The sequence below is a fragment of the Pezoporus wallicus genome, unplaced genomic scaffold (assembly GCF_028554395.1).
Source record: "Pezoporus wallicus isolate ANWC-B61680 ecotype Strahan unplaced genomic scaffold, APGP_CSIRO_Pwel_v1 contig_8042, whole genome shotgun sequence".
NCBI classification, from domain to species: Eukaryota; Metazoa; Chordata; class Aves; order Psittaciformes; family Psittacidae; genus Pezoporus; species Pezoporus wallicus.
Window position 1 is genome coordinate 1,370,016 of NW_026639380.1, and position 21,327 is coordinate 1,391,342.

General features: G+C 36.6%; 1 long non-coding RNA gene across 1 annotated transcript in view; it reads left to right on the forward strand.

Annotated features, from left to right (window-relative positions):
• The first annotated feature begins 3,663 nt into the window (after positions 1-3,663).
• Positions 3,664-21,327, forward strand: part of LOC130602030 (uncharacterized) — a 42,672-nt gene continuing 25,008 nt past the window's right edge. The window contains exon 1 of the long non-coding RNA XR_008972802.1: positions 3,664-3,754. This is a non-coding gene — a long non-coding RNA (uncharacterized LOC130602030). The remainder of the gene's footprint in view (positions 3,755-21,327) is intronic.

Sequence of the window (21,327 nt, forward strand, 5' to 3'; positions counted from 1 at the left end):
CTCCAGTCTCATTTTGGAAGCACAGAGCATTCCTACCTTTACAAAAATGGTTGCTGCTTGCAGTAGCTTTAATTCTGCTGAAAGCTGATGCGATTTCTTGGGCACATTTCAGGTTACCTTCATCCGCCCTCTGTAGCCAACAGAAAAATAATTGCATGAATTATTTTGCAAAATGAAGGTGCAGGAGAGAGAAGAGTATTCATCTCTCCCGCATTATACATTGTTTGTTTGTAACTCAGCCACAAGTTTCTCCTAAAATCACACATTTAAGGTATAACAGATACTACTATATACTGTGCTATGTCTTGTTATGTTTACCTCCTGGTATTTCAGCCATGGAATCATAAATGTTTACATCTGACACTGCAATATTCATTTGCAGAGCTCAGAAACTATTGTTAAGCTAAGAAAATGTTATTACCCAATATAAAAAGAAAAAAAAAATGGAGTCAAAGAGAAAAGATGACCTTAGAAGAAATACTGTCAAAAACAAAGTGATAAGGTTTGTAGATCTCTTGTGCAGTACATTTGTCCAGAAATCACAAAATAAAGAACAACAGGATGAGATGGAATATTCTGTGTTTACTTCTCTAAAATACAGAGAAAAGACAACAAATAGATACTACTGATAAATGAAATAAGCAGATGCTTAGACATTGTTATTATTTTTCTAGGCATCCTGGAAGGAAAAAAAATGCATTTTAGAAGGGATTATGAAGAGGAGAAACATCCTACTTTGCAGGTATTTAAAAAGACAAATCTTCCCAGTCATGTATAGCATCATCAGTGGAAGAACAGACGTGTTTGAAAACAAAAGGAAGACAGAGGTTGGTGTCATGGGATGATCAGAGGTAGGAATGAATCTCAAAAACTGAATAAAAGATGAGAAGCAGAGAAGTGACTTGATAATTATTTTTGCAGAGAAACAGCTGAATATTTGAAGTTTATTTGAATATCCTCTGTTGTCAGACAAAAAAAGAATTAACCCTCAGAATAGCATTTCTAAAACCACATCCAGTGGCTTTTGCTGCAGCATTAAGACGACAGTAATGGGGACCTGCCAGAGGCTGGTGGCATTGCCCTGCTTCTGTTGGCATTCCAGAAAAGCTGTGTCATTCCCACTATTGCTACATTCTTCTGTCCCTGTAATGAAATTTATTCATTGATACAAAAAAATTGATGCAGTCCTCTGCTTGGAAAGCTTAGGCAGGGAAGAAGTCACAAACTTAGTATAAATTGAGTGCAATAGTCAATATAATTTCCTGTATAACTTAAGTCTGGTCTGATGGTCAAAAAATTTGCCACTGAGTCCTTGTCCTGGGTTCAGCAGTAGCAGTCATGGTTCTCCTTCTTGGTAGCTGGTGCAGTGCAGTGTTTTGACTTTCGGCCTGGGAACAGAACTGATAGCGATGTTTTGGTTTGGCCAAGGACTTTGTGAGCCTCATGCTCTGCCAGGGAGGAGGGGAAGCCAGGAGGAAGCAGAGACAGGACACCTGACCCAAACTGACCAAAGAGGTATTCCATACCACAGCACGTCATGCCCAGGATGTAACTGGGAGTTAGCCGGAAGGGCTGGGAGACTGCAGGGTTGGAGGAGGTATCGGTCGGAGCTTGGTCGGGCTCGGGGGGCGAGTTATTGGTCAGCTGGTGCTGAGGTGTTGTATTCTCTTCCCTTGTTATTTCCTTTATCTTTATTATCATTGGTGGTAGCAGTAGTGATCTGTGTTATACCTTAGTTACTAAACTGTTCTTATCTCAACCTGTGGGAGTTGCATTCTTTTTGATTCTCCTCTCCGTCCCTCCGGGAGCAGGGGGAGGGCAAGAAAGGGGGGGGAAGTGAGCGAACGAGTTGCCTGACTGGGTTTAAACCACGACAGTCCTACACCCTAATCATTTTCACCTGCATACTCCACTTTTCTATGTTTGAAACTGCAAGGAAGGGAAGATCTAATCAGGAAAAAAGCTATCTACAGATTGTAGATTATCACTACAACACAACCAAATTTACTGTTTTCTGTCAGGAAAAGAGGAAAAAAATCTCCCCAAAAGGGGCCTAGATACAGCTGTTTAGAAAAGAAATGTTGAATTTCAAGAAAAAAAAAAAGGGAAAAAAAAGTAAAGAAAGTCAAGTCAGTTGGGAACATATTCCTGCTTCTGTATGCCTTTTTTGTTTTGAGACTTGTGAGACTTTTCTCATGCGATTAAATTAAAATTGTCTGGGTTGTTCAACTCTAGTTGTTGACAAAAAGAAAGGCCGTTAGGCTTATTATTTCATTGAGTGATACTATAACTCCATATATGATGAAAAATAGTCATAGAATGAAGCAAAAATAATCCACAAAACACATTAACATTTGAATTTCTAGACTAAACCAGCCTAGACATAAAATTTTCCAAAGATGACAGATTTTTTTTTTTCCCAGGGTAAAACCAGAAGCATGTGCATCTTGAAAATTACTTGTTTGGTTTCCTGATCAACATAAAGCACATAAAAGAAATGCAAACAGATGTTATTTTGCAACAGTTATATTCTGGTTGTATATTTGTGACAGAAATGTGTGAAAAAAACAAATTCGTCACGGAAAAATTAATTAAGATGACAAGTGTATTAAATCCTGATTATTAACATATTTTTCTTCATATTGACACACCCATCTTGTTTTCTACAGATAAATGGCCAAGACATATGATAAATGATCCACGTGCTCTACAATTATGTATTCTATGTTTTCATTTCACTGTCATATTTTATAGCATTATTTTCTGACTCGGATGGTAGCCAAACCCTTTGAATACATCTCTTCTGCTCTACTGTCAAAAGTACTGACATATGTTACATATACATTACCCTCAAAGACCGCCCCCCAAAAAATGCAAAACCATGAAAAATAAATAAAATATTCTAAAAATATACTGTAAATTTACAAGGAAGGGTGAACATATAGGAGATAAGGAACATAAAATACTGAAACTCACAATTTGGAAGAGAGCAGGATGTTAAAAGAATTTTAAAGGAAAAGAATATTTTATCTCTTGGTGGAAAGCTGGAAACTTATATCTAGGTTTCAAGTGAGAAAGAATGACTGAATAATGCAACTATTAATGCATACATCAGAGCCCTGAGAAAAATGTATTCTGACTCTGTACTTTCTCTTCTACTTCCTTTTGTCTCCTTCTTTGTCAGAAATGAACTTGGGCTAGCACTCTAAGGAAAAAAGAAATTAGAGTTATGAAAGACAGAATTATTTACTTGTTAGGGTAATAGGTAAGTAGTTAAAACATTACTCTTCAGATTCATATTAAAACACTTACAGAGTCATAATTCAAAATGGTTCATAGTTGGACTTTGACAGGGCTACAGGGAAACTGTTAGAGATCTTAGGCTGACTTAATATGCACTGAGGGCAAGGTCTTCCCAAGGCTTAAGGCTGAAAGGTTTTCATAGGTTGTGCTTTACAAGTGGATAACAGGGCATTTTAAAATCATATCTGAAAAGAATTTCAAAGCAGACAAAGCACTGTGTTAAAGCATGCATTATGTATCATTCTCCTACACACTTCAGCCGCTACTAAGCTTGTCTTCCTTTCCCTTGTTTCTTCCATTGCCCAGCCCAGCCCAAACTAAAGTGTGACTCTCAGATTTCAGAAACAGGTTATACTTTTGTATTTTTGAAAAGAGATTAAATTGATCCATTAAACATGTAAGAATGGGAATGACAGTAAGGAGCTGCCATGTGGATACACTTCTGGACCGAGTAAGTTGCCCTTACCTTGGAAGCTAATTGGAATTAAAGGAGGGTATGTGAATTTTCCTGTGGATATGAATCCAGGCTGCAATGAAGCTAATTTACTCATGAACAAAAATTGATCTAGAATAGCTGTCCTCTACCAAGTCCCATTCAATATCTGAAAAACAGTACTATCAACATATGACTGTTTTTAAAGGTCAAAGGGTGGTGGCCATTCAGGTCTAACACATTTTATGCTAGTGCGCGTTTCATAATCTAGCAATGGTAGTACTACAAACTTCTAGCAAGATCATAAACAAAAGGAAAACAGTGTACTTGTCACTGGATCAGTGAAGACTCCCCTGAGAGTCTAAATAAGTATTTTTACAAAAGTCTGTATCTACTGGTGCCTGACCCATATTCATTCTATCCTGGTTTTCTTTTGTACAGTTTCATAGGTATCCAACGTAACTGAGAGAAACAGCTTTTGTTTTCCTCCAAACACCAGCAGACCACTGATTCCCTGCTATCGCAGAGGTGACCCTGTGTAAGTGTTATACTTTCTTCAGCCCAGACTAACCGTAAACCAGGTGGAATAATATAATTTTTCCTTCTCAAATTTTATGATTAAACCTTGAGGACAAAATAATTTATATTAAAATTCATGACAGAGTTTCAGATCTTTCTGACTCATGGCTGTTTCTTGTCCCTCTTCACTGCTTTCTACAGTGTTCAGAAAGCATGAACACATGATTTTCAAATATAGTGCCAAGGACCCTAAAATTAGACACACATTTTTTCAATTGTTGTAATTATTATTAGTACTATTGTTGTTATTGAAATTTTAATTGTAAATAATTAATTTTTATTTAACCTTTTAATAGATATTCACTTCAGGCTTCCCCATTCAAAGCAGAGCCTATCCCACTAGCACAGTGGTAAAATCAGTTTTGAAAACAAAGAACCTGATCTTAGAATATTTTGTGTGTAAAACAGAGAAGGAGGACTATGAAAAAATAACCCTCTCTTCAGAAGTCTGGCATGAACCTGTAATTTTCACCTATTAACTATTTTCTCTTAAAGCTGTGATCAGAAAGACATCTTCATATACGTTCCTTGTGTGTACTGTAGATTTATATTTATATAACCACTTATAAAACCAGTAAGCTAGAGGAAGCTTTTTTTTGCTGTTTAATAGCATAGCTTGAAATTATACTCTGCTTTCTGCCACAGCTCACCAGCAGAAATATGGCTTACACTGGAAAAACAGAGATAGAAGAAGGAGATGATCAAGAGCACATCTAAACTACCAGCCATTCAGGGTGGGTGGGGTTTTTGTAGGTGAAGATCCCAGAGGGCTCAAGGAGAATTCTTTGCCTCCAAGACTGCTGCATAAGAGATGTACAGATATACATGGTCTAATTATTTTTTAAGTGTATAAGAAAATCCGACACTTTATGCTTTTTTTCTTTAGCAAACTAAAAGCTGGTGAGCAGAGCAGAAGCAGAAAAGGAGCAATCAGCAGAGGGCCAGGCTACTTGGTGAGAGCAATCTATGCTGTACAGTTAGAACTTAATTAAATCTCTCTGGATCCTGTAAGCTTCTTTTAATAAAAGTATGTGAAAAGTGTTTAAAATCCTACAGAATTGCTCACTTCAGTGTGTGTCCATACTTAAAAGGACATTTGCTGTTTTGGTTTTGGGCAAAATTCTGAAAAGAAAAGCTGTCAAGGACAAGGGGATTGTTAACTTTATTAAACACCTACTATGTATAAAAGCACATGACACATGTATACATGTAAAATATACACATACACATATAAAATATGTAGTGAAAAAAGTAAATTTGCCTATACTCCCTTGTGTTTATGCAGAGTCCTACAAATTAGTTGTGAGGATAATAATGACTGCTGGGCTGTGTCTTCTTGAGGAATATCCAACTTTTTGTTAGTTTTCCTCAGAAACGTTGTGGATATTTTAAAAACGGGTAGGTATTTACACACACCATTATCTTTAATCTCTTTTTGTCTAGTAACTGATAAGTAAATTTTTTGTCGTTGCTGTTTTAGGCGTTTCTTTTAAACTTGGAAGAAAGGCAAAGAAATGTCAAGTAAGAGATACAATTTGTGCAAATATTGATTAATGGCTAAGTAAGTGTCAAATGATCATTTCATCTAGTTGCTGGCATGCTGTATTGCAATTATTTTGAGAATGAGGCGGGCACAGCAGAGCCAGGCTGAAAGCACGATAGCAAGCCAGCTTTTCCAAGCACATCCTGAGGGAAGTTTCTGTAGAAAGACCTTATCAAACATCATAGAAGATCTTACTGCATTGCAGCACTGGTGGGTTTTGTATTGGTCAGTACAATAGTCTGAATTATTTGATAAAACCTGCCTGTAATATAGCCAAATGAGAAGTTTTACACAATTGACAAAAAAGAATGGAAATCATGCAAACAGAGCAGTAAAGTAGGTGTCCTGGAAAAGGATATCTCAGAGAAAATGAGGTAGGGATTCACAGAGGATAGACAACTCAATTAGAGGTACCATTCTCATGCTGGGTCAAGAAGGCCTAACGCAATCCTTAGATAAATGTAGAGAAAAAAGCTAGTAGAAGGAAAGAAGTGATTTTGCTTCTGTAATAGACCGTCATATGGGAATGTAGGATTTTTGCTAACATATATGAAAAGGTTGAAAATATGAAGAGATGCCAAAGAGAGATGCTAAAATGAGTTGAGGGATATAGAAAGTCCCTTCAGGAAGATACGTAGAGTTTAGTCAGTTTAAATTAGCAGAAAAGAGTCTGAAAAGTTAGTGGAATGCTGGACATAAGTATCTTTAAGAGGAAACACTGGAAAGTGAAGGGCTCTCTAATCCATTAGAGGGGAGCAGCAAGGACTGTTGCAGACCAAACCCAGGGCAAATTAAGCTTGAAACAAGCCACACCTTTTCAAACTCATTTAAACGTACTCATTAAAAAATGAGTATGGTAAATCACTAGACAAATGGCAAAGGAGAGTAGATTTACCCTAAAGTATTTATATCTAGAATGGGAGGCTTCTGGGTAGAGAGAGAAAAGCAGCGGATGAGCAGATTTATTTCAGGTAACCTGAGGCCCTGCTGGGAGAAGACCCTGCATAAGTCAGAAGTTCATAAAGCTTATTTCAGAAAGTAAGAGCAACAAACATCAAGGGGGAACTACAGTCTGCAGCTCTCTCTGGCCACGTTCACCTAACCCAAGTCCCAGATACACCTCTGGGTTTAGAAAGCATGGCAAGAGCCTGAAGTAGGAGAGATGAAAGAGGGACAAGCTGGGGGTAGTGTGGGTTTAGGTACCTGGTTTTGCCATAAAGATTTGGTGGCCTGGGCAGAAAGAGGGAACAATACACCTGTGAAATGCAGAGAAAACAAGCTGAAAGAGTGCATTGGCACCATCAGCCTTTGGCTGTGCCTATGCTGGCAGCCCAGTGAGACTCCAGGTCCATGATATGTCTCAGTTTAGTTCTGAGTCACTGTCACATGGTTGCTCATATGTATGTATGTATATAGTCCCCTATTTACTAAAAAAGCCACAGAGCTATTTACTATCCATGAAAAGCCCAATTTCAGAGTCATTCTTCCTACCTTTAGCTATAGGCTCTCTAAGTTATGGGGGTTTTCCACATGGGCCTTTCACAGCTTTCAGAAAAAATAATTTCTAAGGGACTATTCTAAATATTTTTGCATATGTATCCTAAGCTAATTTTCCTTAAATATACATACAGATGCATACAGTTATATATGGAGTATTCATAATGAAAAAAACTGAAAAAAATAATACCTAAAGCCTCAGATACAGTGGTGGTATCCCCTGTCTTTTGGGAAGCAGAATATTTATGGAAAGAGCCAACCTTAGACCTCGAGTATTCCAAGCAGATTTCATCTTTTGGAGGGTAATCTATACTCTAATCATATTTTTTCCTTTTCTCTTAACTGCTTCTTCAGTTCCTAACTGATTTCAAGATGGATGGATGTATATTTCTGGCAAACATAATTGCTTATGGGAAGGAAGGAGAAAAACCTGGTACCAGTTGGAAGGATTCTCCCTCTGAAAATATCATTAGAAGTGTAAAGATGTGACTCGAACTCCAGCATTCAAGTTTTAGCCATGCACAATTTTTTCCAACAGTTTTTCTAGTTGCTTATGGTTGTTTTTTTTCCCTCTAAGATCTGTACAAAACTTACAGAGAGAAGGTTTCACACAACACCAGTTTGGATTTCTTTCTAGAGAAACTTTCAGTAACGATAAATTATGGAAAACTGCTGTTGATGAGACTGGTACATCTTCTTACATTATTAAGACACGCTGACATTCAGATACTACTACCTTATTTTGATACTGTTGAATACTGAAAATACATTCCCTGAACACATCTTCTCTAAAAAAACAAATTTTACCACAAGCACTTGTATACGTCATCATGCAGAGGGTGCTTTCATGGCTTCGCGGATGTACTGCAGTTTGGAAAACCCTGCTAGGCACTCTGGATTAACATTTTTCCTGTCTATGTTGCTGGATCTTTACTGTTATTTTTACCCATGCTACCTAAAAGCAAAAGTAACTACTTCTGCTTTTAGATTGAAAGCTCATCTCACATAAGTCAAAACTCAGCTTTCAGAAGGTAACAACACATTTTAATTTTTTTCTCACTCCATTTATATTTAAACTGCAAAACTGGAAGCAGACATCATGTGAATCACTCAGGCATTAGGGTTTTCTTCATGCTCATAAAAATAATTTTCTTTTTCTAAAAAAATTATTCAGCTTTAAAATAAAATTAATAAATCCTACAGTGAGTATTGAAGAAGAATTTACATCTGTGGCTGTCAGACCAGAGCCAATAGTAAAGGATTTGTCTTCATCATGTCCCTGAGTCCTTCCAGGAGGTGAAGTACAAGAACAGCTTAACACTTTCCTTCTCAAAGTGTGAGACAAAGAAACGTTATCTCAGAAGGGAACTGCAATAAACCTTCACACAGCAAAAGTGCAGTTAGAACTATAACAGCAATGTTGGATTCTCAGGGTAAAAGATGAACTTGTAAAAGACTTAATTTTAAGGCACTGAGAGATCTCTGCAAGCATCTATGCATATTGGACCATTATTTCTTATCAACCTTAGAGGGCATGCCCTTGTGAACAGAGTGACTGTTCAGCATGGGTGAATTTGTTCATCAGGCTGCAAATTTTCAAGCACTGGTGCAGGTTGCCCAAAGAAGTGGTAAATGCTCCATCCCTGGCAGTGTTCAAGGCCAGGTTGGACAGAGCCTTGGGCGACATGGTCTAGTGTGAGGCATCTCTGCCCATGGCAGGGGAGTTGGAACTAGATGATTTTAAGGTCCTTTCCAACCCTAATTATTCCATGATTCTGTGATCTCTCTAAGCAAGCCCCTGGCATCTGTCAAAAGTGGTAGATTCCTGGCTCAGTAATAAAGAGACACTATCCTAGTCAAAATGGGAAGATAGCTACATTACAAACACATAAGATGTTTCACAGAGTTATTAGTCCCTTCCTGAAAATTATGTAATTTCATTAGGTTATGAATCTGCCATTATTTGCTTAATCTGATATTAATGTGATAGGAAATTCAAGATCATTTTCATATACTATAATCCGTTGTTCTTTTCTTTGATTTTCTGCCCAGAAGATTACACATGAGAAATACATTTTGGGTAATAGTCATGGCTTTCCTGTGACTGCAGTCCTTACTGTAGCTATTTTTAAAGAAGCAGTATTTCCTTGCAGTGACAAAGAGGCCATTTGAGAAAAGTGTGGGGCAAGCTGATGAAAGAATTGAAGCAAGCACAGAGTGCTTTACATTCTCTGAAGAGTGGTATGATGTTGCATTTCCACATATCTTGCTGAGCAAATAATGAAAGTCGCTCACTTTTCTCTGCAGTATCTGTCTTTTAACAAGCTCTCCTAGCTGTGTACTTACAATGCAATAATATCCAGGATAGAAAAGATCTCCTTCAAGTGGAAAAATGAAGTTTGTGTTATAAAATATAAGTGTTCTTTTTTGAAATATGAAAAAAGTTGCCTTCAGACAGGTGTATTTTCTATGTTATTCTGGTCCTTCTAATGTGATATAGATCAGTGGGTGACTAGTTCTAAATCTGAAAGGAATAGTTTCAGCTTTCCTAGGAATTAAAGGTAGTCAGATACATTTCCTTTCAAAAATGAATATTAAAAAGAGGTGCTCACATCTTCCAAAAATGCCATTATCAGTTTAAGTAAATGTGCATTCATACAAAGTTCATTAGTGTTAATAGGAGAAATGGAAAGTAACTTGTCACTAGATAAACAGGGAACCCAATGACATGGTAGATATAAGAACAGACTAACCAAAGGATGGTTAGCTATTTTTGAATAAGCTGATTTTGTACTAAAGGTCCTTATCTTTCTCTGTTTTGTGCTTTATCAAAAGCATCAGTCACTGTAATTCAAAAGGACAGGGTAGAGGGAAGGGCTGCAATCTCAGGCTGTCATGGGAAATAAGAATAATCTTTATCATTCCCTTAACTACTTAATTCAAAACTTCATTTTGTAGCAAACCCCTGTTATTGCCACATATTGCAGCATTTTGTCATTAGTCAACAACTTTACATGTTTCCTTTAGTTTAACTGACCTACAGGAGTCAGAGGTGCCGCAGTCTTGTTGTCTGATATTTATCTATAAAAGAGTAGAAGGTGAGCAGCTGATCCTTCATACAAATGGGTCATTCATACAAATAATGTATTTGATCCTTTGTTAACTGAGGAAGGCTATGAAGATGAAGCAGGACATCTGTGTATGTACTTTACCCACCTAGAAGACAAAGGAATAGCCATTTCTATGTCCAGCACTTCTACACTAAAAGACAAAAACCTATGCCTTGTAGAATGAAAAAGGTATTGAAGGGCCTCAGAAGGATTCCAGGCATGTCTGTGGATAAGGAAGAGTTATTTGCAGATTTTATTCAGCATTTTAAGCTTTCTGAATTAAAATCTGTAAATCTGACATTTGAATGAGTACATAACTGCATGACACTGTCAGTGACTGTGAAGGCTATGTCACTTTTGTCCAGAACAATAAGATAGACATTGTAATAATAAAATCTTTGTTGTGCTTCAAACCCAGTTTAGGCAAAATGGTACAATAAGTACAGGATTATATCTCTTGGACCATCAGTAGTGGCCCAGCTCCATTGACTATAAAATTAACACAAAACACTAGTAAAGAGTTTAGTGAAGGAAATCTTTTATTATTACGACTTTCTTTATTCTGTGTATCTTCTCCATTGTTTTAGAGAGAGAAGGCAATGGAAAGAAGAGAGAGCAGGAAATATGTCAGAATTCTCCAGCAAAAGATGCAGTGCTGGAATTTCATGTGGCCAGATACAGTCTGAAAACATGACAGGAAGGTCATAGCAGTTCTAATTTAGCAAGTTCTTATAAAATGCATAAGTAAATTGCTCTCCTGAGACCTCACTTGGAGTATTGTGCACAGTTCTGGTGTCCTCAACATAAAAAGGACATGGAACTGTTAGAGCAAGTCCAGAGGAGGGGCACAAGGATGATCAGGGGACTGGAGCACCTCCTGTATGAAGATAGGCTGAGAAAATTGGGGCTGTTCAGCCTGCAAAAGAGAAGGCTGCGTGGAGACCTCATAGCAGCCTTCCAGTATCTGAAGGGGGGCTATAGGGATGCTGGGGAGGGACTCTTCATTAGGGACTGTAGTGATAGGACAAGGGGAAATGGGTTCAAACTTAAACAGGAGAAGTTTAGATTGGATGTAAGGAGGAAGTTCTTTACTGTGAGGGTGGTGAGGCACTGGAATGGGTTGCCCAGGGAAGTTGTGAATGCTCCACCCCTGACAGTGTTCAAGGCCAGGATGGACAGAGCCTTGGGTGAGATGGTTTAGTGTGAGGTGTCCCTGCCCATGGCAGAGGGGTTGGAACTTAATGATCTTAAGGTCCTTTCCAACCCTAACTATTCTATAATTCTATGTTGTCTCAGCTGCTAGAAAGGGAAAAGGTAAATTGATCCTGGTGAGGTACCATTTGAAAAACAGTCAGCGCTTGGTGTGTCAGTGATCAGTTACGACTTCCAAGATAATTTCTGACTGAAATGCTGCTAGGCATCTCAGCAATGGCAAGGGTGTACCATTAACCCCCCTTCCACTGAAATATGTGACTTCTCCTGACCCCTGCTCCTGAGACTTGTGGCAGAGATGGGAAGCTCAGATGCCTGCAGCTGCCTGTAAGAAGGGTAGCTATGTCTAAGGCAGCATTTGAACTGAGATGTTTGTAGTCTCTGCCTCTCAGAACTTTTCTGACCCCACACTGATTTACCTAGTGGGAGCTCTGGCACTGGCACTTATTCATAGTTTAGGAGAAAATTCAAAAGATATCCTTCCAGATAGATTTAGCTTGGAAGATAATTTTAATCCAGGTGAATTTATCCAGCAATGTCTAAAGTGTTGCAAAGCCTTCTACTTTCAAGTATAGGTTTTAGTCAGGTACTGTGATATTTAAAACATCTTTCATTGTATTATCAATGTCTGCAATGCCTTACTGTGTTAGACATAAGGAAAACACTGATTGCACAAAAATATACACACTATATGATTTCACTGACTGTGACTTTTCTTTTATGCAGGTGACAAGTATCTCTCTTGCATTGGGTATGCTGTGCAGTCCTTTCAGAGACAGAAAGGATCATTTGTGCCAGGAATTATGATAGCTATGCCCTTTGAAATTCACTTCACAGAAAATCAATAAAATAAATTTCCTACCTTGATGGTGGCAGTTCCTGAAGATTTCTCTTCAGCTTTTGTTTTTCCACAGAGGTTCACAGCAGCTGGTCCAGACATTTTCCCTTCTCTGCTCTCAGGGGCAACATCTCTTTACTAGGTCTCAGTTTAATTAGGAGCAACTTTGAGAGCATTTTCCAGACCTCACTCTTATACTCCCTGTTAGCCACAAAAACTATTTAAGCATCGCCACTGTCTGAAGGCCTGACTTTTCAATAAAGTCAGGTGAGATAGGCCATGCACTTAGACAAAAAAGATGGTAACAGGAGAAAATTGGAGAGATGGGAGAACTACATTTAATTTTAAAAGGTAATAACATTTTCTTTTACTTTAATAAACTATACTTTAAGAGGAAAGTAAATGTCTTTATAGAGAAAGAGTTGAGAAGATAGTGGCAAAATGGGAAAGACAGGTAGCAACAAACTATAAGAAATTCAGTAGCTTTTATCAACAAATTCTTATTTTCACCCAAAATGTAGAAAATAACACTGAAGAACAGTATTTTCTGCTATTTATTTCTTTGTTTTCCAATTCCAATAGCATTTTGATTCCTCCTAATGAAATAGGAATTGATAAATACCCTGAAAAGTGTTTCACAGGAGCAGCATTTACACTTAAATACAGAAAAGCAAAGCAATCTTACTTGAAGCTGCTCAAAGCTGAGATCACCTCTAAATGACTGATGTCCACTGGAAAGAGGTTCAGAAACAAGATGTTCTCTGGCCTTGGATCTTTGCTGAACAATGGCACCAAAATCAACAGTCTCTACTATAAATCAAATGTTTTGTTGTTCACAAAAACAGGGAATAAATAAGCATTGACCTATGAATATTTTTAACAGAACAAGCTGCTTTATTTCCTAAGACATACTAGAGCAAAATGCTAGCATTATGGCCTTCTAACAGGGCTTGTAATGCTATTGAAAAATAAAATGGTTTACCACAAGGATTGCTTGCTACACAGTGGTTTTCCTAATAGTAGAAGGAGACACAATCTTTAGTGCAAGAACGAATTTCATAATTATAAGCCCTTCTTACTGCTATCTTTTACTGACCAAACAAAAAAGGGAAAAAACTAAGTGGTGCTATAAGAATGTTAAAGTGGGGAAAAAAAAGGAGATTTGAGCAGAGAAAGCAAAGGGATTAATTTTTTGAAAGACAAACATTTCAAGCTGCACTCTGGGCAAAAGGATCCAGTACTCACTTGGTCTAAAACCAAAATATATTTGGGAATGTTGAGGAATCAAGGACAGGAAAATTAGAGTGAATGTCTATCCTTTCTAGCTTGAGAATGAATTTCTTTCTTTCTATCTGTATACATGTTTTTGCCTGCTAAGCAGTGATTGATTACAAGGGCTCCAAACAGGAGGATACTTGTATTTCCACCAGATACTTCTGAAATAGGCAAAAGTATATTCCCAGAGTGCTTGTAAAGCTACCACATGGGGAAAAGTTGAAATTGTTTGAAAGTATGGTCTGATTCTTCAGGGAAGCCATGCTGCAAAACCCCCTCTACATGATGAGGTTACAGAGGTAGTGTCTCCACCTGGCATCCATTCAGATCAAGGAAAATGTAAGAACATATGGGCCTAGTATCATGGGATTCAAAGGAGCAGCTCTGCAGGTATCCACCTGGGGTACACAATATGTTTGTTACGTAAGACCGTTACATGAAAAAAAATCATTTAAATGACATGATTAAAATTGCAAACAAAAAATCAGAGCTCTTAATTTCTCTATGATTTTGCTATTGGGCCCATGGTTGTTCTATAAATGCGGATGCTTCTACTTTTTACATTATATTTGTAAACACAGAAAAGATTATAAGAACACTATAAAGGACACAGACTAAAGCACCTGTTAAAGGGGAGAACAAAATTAATTAAGATGCTATATATGCATTCTTGATGTTTTTCCTTAGATAGGAACATACTCTACAAAAGATATTGTAAATGGTACATCATAGTTGAAGATGTCTAACTCAATCTGAGCTCCTCAGTGAAGGTGTTTTCTCATTGTACTACTATATTTATCCTACTGATCTAACCTATCCAAAATCTACAGCCACCATAATTTTTTTTTTTTAATTGCTAGAAAACACTTAAGCAAGAATAGGTTTGATTGGTAAATTCATTGATCACAGAGCTGAATTTATATAAACATGTAGAATTTTCCAGGAATTAAACTGAATCTGCATCATAAACTTACACACTGTAACTGATTATTTCTAACTTTCAGAATAATTTTTAAATCTTGCTGGTTTTGTTAGAATTGGAAGTGATGAAATCTCACAAGAAAGGCCAAATTTCCTGGAAATGTTGGCTGAATTTGAGTTTTGAGCGTAAGTGAGGCAAATTATGTTGTCAGATGAAAATCATGTGAAACCGGATGGTTTGTTTTGTGACAGTTTTTCAAAGATTTTTTTCTGATTATTTTACTGTTTTTCATAATGAGCTCCTGATTTATTCTATTCAGAAATTAAAATTCAAATTCAAGGAGTTAAATCTTGGCTTGGTTGAGTAAAATGGGACTTCTGTTCCCAAAATGAATATCACAGTGAACCAAACCTTCCTCCCTAGTTAATTACATTAACATTTGTCTGCCCAAGCAAACCAGAAAGCTGAGTGTTTAAATATGGTTGTTCCTATGAAGTACTGAAAACTATTTTGGAAACTTTCCTATCAAAGTAGCTGTGTCCTTTTAACTTGAACTTGCCTAAAGCCCCATTTTTTCATTCACATTGCAAAAACTGCTGAATGTAAAGTCATTAAAAGAAGCTTTCAAGAACACTCGGACAGAGTTAACTTTTTTTGACTGTTAAGCCATTAGCTTTTTCATGAAAATACCTTATTTAAAACTTAAGTTCATCTATAAATTATTTTGGTAGTCATTGATAAATCTCTTTTTAAACTTTTAGTCTTAATAATTCCATTATGTACTTCTATCACGACTTTATTCTCTATTTTGCTTTGTCATTTATTTTAATGAGAGTTACACAAAATATTATATCAAAGTTTTTTGTTGTGTTTTTTTTTGCTTTTGCCTTGTTCTGATAAGGTTAAAAAACATTATGTGGTACTGGAAAGTCAATGGCAAGACTTTACAAGGAAACTACTTTTTTTAGTGGCAAAAATCTAACAAACCAAATGGGATACTTCCTTAGAATTTTTGAAGTATCTTGGGTTTTTGTCATCAGATAATGAAGTATGCATCTCTTGAGTCATCCATTTCATACAATTCCATTTCATACATAAGCTTCAGTGTTTATCCTAGCTAGACTCTGCTGAGTCATTCATTCAAAGGCAATGATTACATAAATTAGATCACAAGTTACTAGACTCAGTAGAACTGCAGGATTAAATACTAAAACTAAGGTTGAAATAAGAAGTCAGGATGAGTGATTGTATAAGGCCCTGCTATGACTAACTTTCAATAAACCAGCCTTTTTCTTAGGTACTATTTTATTCCAAAGAAAGCCAAGTAAGTAGAGCTGTAAGACTATGAAGTTGTTGTGCTAATAAAGTAGCTTATTCTTCAATGATATTTAAGAATTTTGCATTCAAGCAGGAGTAGCTAGATATAAAAATTTCCATATCTTTGACTCACTGTTCTATTCGAATGGAATGAAAGAGCCTTGGTGGCTAAAGCAAGACAGAACACAAGAAAAATGTTTTTTCTTTAGTGATGGAAAAATGAAATACCATATTAATAATATGGAAATGATGAAAAGAATATCCCACTGAGGTACTATTAATTATGAAGTTCTTGTTCCAGAGGACTGATTCCAGCAAATTAAAAAAAAACATTCATACATATGAATTATAAACATTAGCCCTTTGGTAGGGCTGACTCACTCACTTGAAAAACAGTGTCTTTCTCACTTATAGTTTCTCGACACCTGAGAAGCTGTCATCCATGAGGTTATAAATAGTGAAAGATATGGATGTGAGTTCATTATTTTTTAATTACAAAGAGAGAACATTTAAAAAAGACTGGTGCAAATTCTGTTCTTAGCTGGTAATCTATTCCAATAAATATATCTATTGTTGCAGTAGTAAAGAAGGAAGCTTAAAGCAACAGAAAAGTATGTGTTTATCAGTGGAAAATATTTCTCAAATTTAATTGTGCTGCAATAGACATTTCGGAAGAATCATTAAATGTTTTTCATTTATGTTTTACAAAACCTTCTTTTTTGCATTTCTCTCCTACTTTTTGTGATTTTCTTTCTCAGAAATCAAGAAGATGCATGCAGAATTAATTTCAAAGAATAGTTATTTGGCTTTTTTATGAGTCGGTATTTTGTCATAATGAATACCTAGGTGGCTATTTCACATTTGAAGTAGCTCTATAATGGTTTTCCTTTATTGCTTTATAATATGCATGTCAGCAGTTTCCACATGTGATTGCCTTATATCTCCTGAAGCAAAGACTGAATTCTAGCGAGTTTCTCATCTAGATAACTATATACTGAGAAAATGTAAATGTCAACTGTTACTTTCAGAGAAGTTCTGTGCAAGATTAGTCAATGATATTCCTCATGTGGTTTGGTTGTTTTTTTATTTGAAAACTAGCCACTGGAGATGTCAGGAAATTTTCATTTTAAAAACTCTGTGTTTAAACAGACTTTTGCAAAGGCATGGGTCACTCCACCTACCTCAAACAGGTAGATTAGGCCATTTAAAATGTTATATTCACTTAAATGTTGTATTCAGAGATACAACTGCTACTCCCAGAGATCATGAGTTTCTTGCATATATTAAGTAAGGTATGCTGTTACCTGAACAAATGTCCTATTTACCACAAGTGTCATCAGTATTTGACACCAGAAAAATGTCTCAATGGATGCAATTTCTTTGAGGGCTTCTATTTTTATTAATAAGGTTTTATGGACTATTGTTTTCATTTTTCCACTGAAATTTCTCAGAATCAACGTAGCAAACGAGGAAAAAGTATAAATACGAATAATGAGATTACCACAGCCTTATGCTGTGGGAATGCTTCTATATTAAGGCTAATTCACTTGAAACTTCTGCTTGGAAAAAATATCTCATCTGAAGGGAGATCTAAGAAATTATACAGATATGAACGGTATGGACAATGTAGACAGAAGATATTACTTATTTTCTTACTTAAACTGAGTGTTATGATTGTGTACCAAAATGAAATCAAATGGGAAGCCCTTTTTTTCCCCCCAAGAGAGCCTATTTTTACAAGAAGTTTTTAGACACCACAAGTTTCATAGGAACAAAGAATTACTACTTCAATTCACCTCAGGTGGATTCAGCTGTGGCTATTATCTAAGATGATTTGAATTCAAATTCTAGGCCACAAAAATTATAGATCACTGATTCCTGGAAAGCTAAAATAAGCCAAAGATCTCTGCATTGTTTGTTCTTAAGCTCTAATCTTACATTAGTAGACAATCCCAGACAGACGGATTGCTATTCCTATGATATGACTTGGTTTTCTTGGTGGTGTGACCTGTCAACCAGCAAGTGTGCTAAAAGGTAAATTATGATCCTTATAGGAAATGAGGTGGTGGTGGAGATAACATTAATCAAACACATTGGGTATATGACAAGTCTCTTTCACTTACATGTATAGTCTACCTGATAGTGCGTGATGTTTTGGAAGCATACATGACACAATTCTCCACATGCTTTCTTATCTAGCAAATACTGAGTATAAAACACTGAGAAGGTCCACTCTATTGCAGCAGCATCATGTCATGCACTATTGTTTCTCATAAGTTAGTCTACATTATGTATCCTTGTGTATGTATTCCATTTGTGTGAGATCATATTTTGAAGTGATAAATATATCCCAGCTCAAAACTGAGCATGGATTCATCTTCTTGAAAATTGTTTTGCCTCTTATTTTCCATACGACATCTGAAGTTGTAAATGATCTGTCTCATTTTCACTGCCTGACAGACTGAAACTGGAGTGACAACGCCACTAGCCACTAACCATATGCAAGACTGAAAGCAACAATAAACCACAGCAAAATAGATGAAAATCAGTAATAAATATTTTCAGGGTTTACTCTGCATCAGTTTCAAACTATTCCCATTGAAAATTAAATTTCAAAGAACAAGTTTTGATAATAAAGTTGAAGACAAATGGGGGGGGGAATAGCATAGATACAAATTCTCTCGATTGTTACTTCTACATTTCCAGTCAACTATTTCTGTGAACATAGTTATAGAGAGGTGTCAAGAAATGTTCTTCCCTGAAGGAAGAGGCGCCCTTGACAACAACTCCAAATTATTAATACTCATGGGACTATTTCATAAACAAAAGCAAATTATGATCTATTTTTCTGGTTTACCACGTTTGGATTTCTCAAAAATTGTCATTCATATCTTAGCCTTCTGTCTTTGTAGAATAAAGTCTCTTCTTTGAAGGAAACTGACTCCAAATGCTGTAAATTTAGGTCTTCTCAGTGTCATGGCCTGTCACTCAGAAACCATGCAGCCATTTGCTCACTTCCAGCCCCCCTTCCTCCCCTCACTCCCGGAGGGATGGGGAGGAGAACTGAAAGAATGTAACTCCCACAGGATGAGATAAGAACAGTCCAGTAACTAAGGTATAACACAAACCACTACTGCTACCAGCAATGTTAATAATGGTAAGGGAAATAATGTTCTTGTCCATTGATTTAGGGATTAAAAAGATCAATTATTTACAGTACAAATGTTGCAAAACTACAAAGCACGTTTTATAATTTAAAAAATCTCCATTTGTTTTTGCTATATTTATAAAATAATCTTGAGGTTTAAATATTTGGACCCAAACTGAATAAGTGATAAAAGGTTAAATGTTAAAGATGTAGTAAACTAACTTGAAGGAAAACTGCTACGATGTTTATGTATAGAGCTATGAGGCACCTTCAGACAAAAAATTACCACTTGTGTCAATGAAATCTTGCAGGTATGTGAGCCAAAAAGGCAAGAAGCCAAGACTGAAGAAGACAGAAGACAGAACAGAGGGCATGGATGAGGAAAGTTACAGTGAAAAACGCCTGAGTGTTAATTTATAGCACACCCATTATTTCCAGAGAATTGTCCAGAGGATTTCACATGCCTGCCCTAAGAAAGTGTAGGTAGGTTGGTTCTCACAGCAAGCGGCAAACTGCCTTGTATTTATGAGATCTAGAAAATGTGCAGAAACATAAATTCCTACCTCCCTAAGGCTCTGAGGTTGTTTATGCACTAAAATGTTCCTGCTTGCTTTTCCTTATAACACACGAAAAGACTCCTAACAATCATTTCTTTGGAGCTGAAGTCGATCCAACCAGCTTTAAAATGGACACTATGCCAATTGACAGTATATCATTGAAAACGTAGTTCAAAGTGTTTCCTATTGGGTTTGTAATGGTGGGGTGTCGTCTGGGACATATTTTCCTTCCAGGAAAGTGATGGGCAGCAGATGATCAATTGATCAGAAGCTGAGTCTAAGGAAGAACCAAAAAGAGGTGAGAACTGATTAAGGGAAAGGAAAATCATGCAGCAGAGATTTTTCCCCAAGCTCAGTGTGGCTCAGTGAGCTTCCCCATGCTGCAGTAATTAACAAACTTGCTTCTGACTGCACAGCTGACTCTGGTGAAGATGAATAAAACAGGGAGGCTTGAACCAGGGACATGCTCTCACTTAAGTGAAGTGAAGGGGGACAGACACATGTTCCACAGTAAAGAGACCCTACAGCTCACCTCAGAGCTTCTCTGTGTCACCAGCATGGGGCCATATGCTTGGGTGATGACTGCTCTAAGATACACAGCCAGTAGGATTTCTCAAACGCCTTTCCAAAGGTGGTGTTTAAAACCTCGTTGACAAACAGAAGGTAATTGCTTTCTTGATTATGGCAATACAAAACTTGAAGTGTAAAAGCTTCAATTTGCTTTGAGGATGCTCGTGTTTATTTAAATCACTTGTTAGCTCATTGAGTGGACTGCAAATATCTTGAGAAAAGACAGAGATTATTTTCTCTGTATATAAGCCTTATAAATCTTAGGAAGCAGTATAGACTCTACATTAAAACCAAAATTAACCTCTAAAATAAAGAAAAATTAATATTCTGTATAATTTGCAGAACAGGAATCTACATTTTTATTGGAAATATATTTTTCAGGCCCCTTTTCCTAGGTGTTATAGAAAATGCTAAGGTAGATGTGTAGCTTTTCGGGTCTTTGTTTTCTGCATAATGAATAGTGGTTACAGTGGTTTCATGGAGATTTCAATTAGTTTAATGAAGAGCCATTTTTCTGTTGATATTAAAAAGGAAAAATAAACTTCTAATCTCATCCTGTGTAAGGAAATTACCTCTATTTTAGTAAATGGTACACATGTACAATGTGTTTAATTCATCTTAATGGTATAACACATCTTCCATTTGGATTAGATGCAACCTACTGCCAGAAGAGTAACAGTGATTGGGACTAATAAAGTGAAGTGGATAATACTCTTTAATGCCTTTCTTATGGATTCCACAAATCCTCTTGACATCTTCATGTTAGAAGAAGCATGCATGATGCTCCAGGCTCTGGTACAAATTGCTTTGCAAACTGAGTGTTGGCCTGTGCCTGACTTCTGAACTGCAGAAAGGCTGTACTTCATTTCCCTACTTGAAAAATATTTATCGTGTTTATATCTTAGATGAGGTAGAAGGATTTGATAAACCTTAATAAATAGTAAATTTCAGTTCTACCTCTAAAGTTTTACTCATAGAAATTAAAATAGGTTGAATGGGACTCCTGAAGTTTATCTTTTCCAA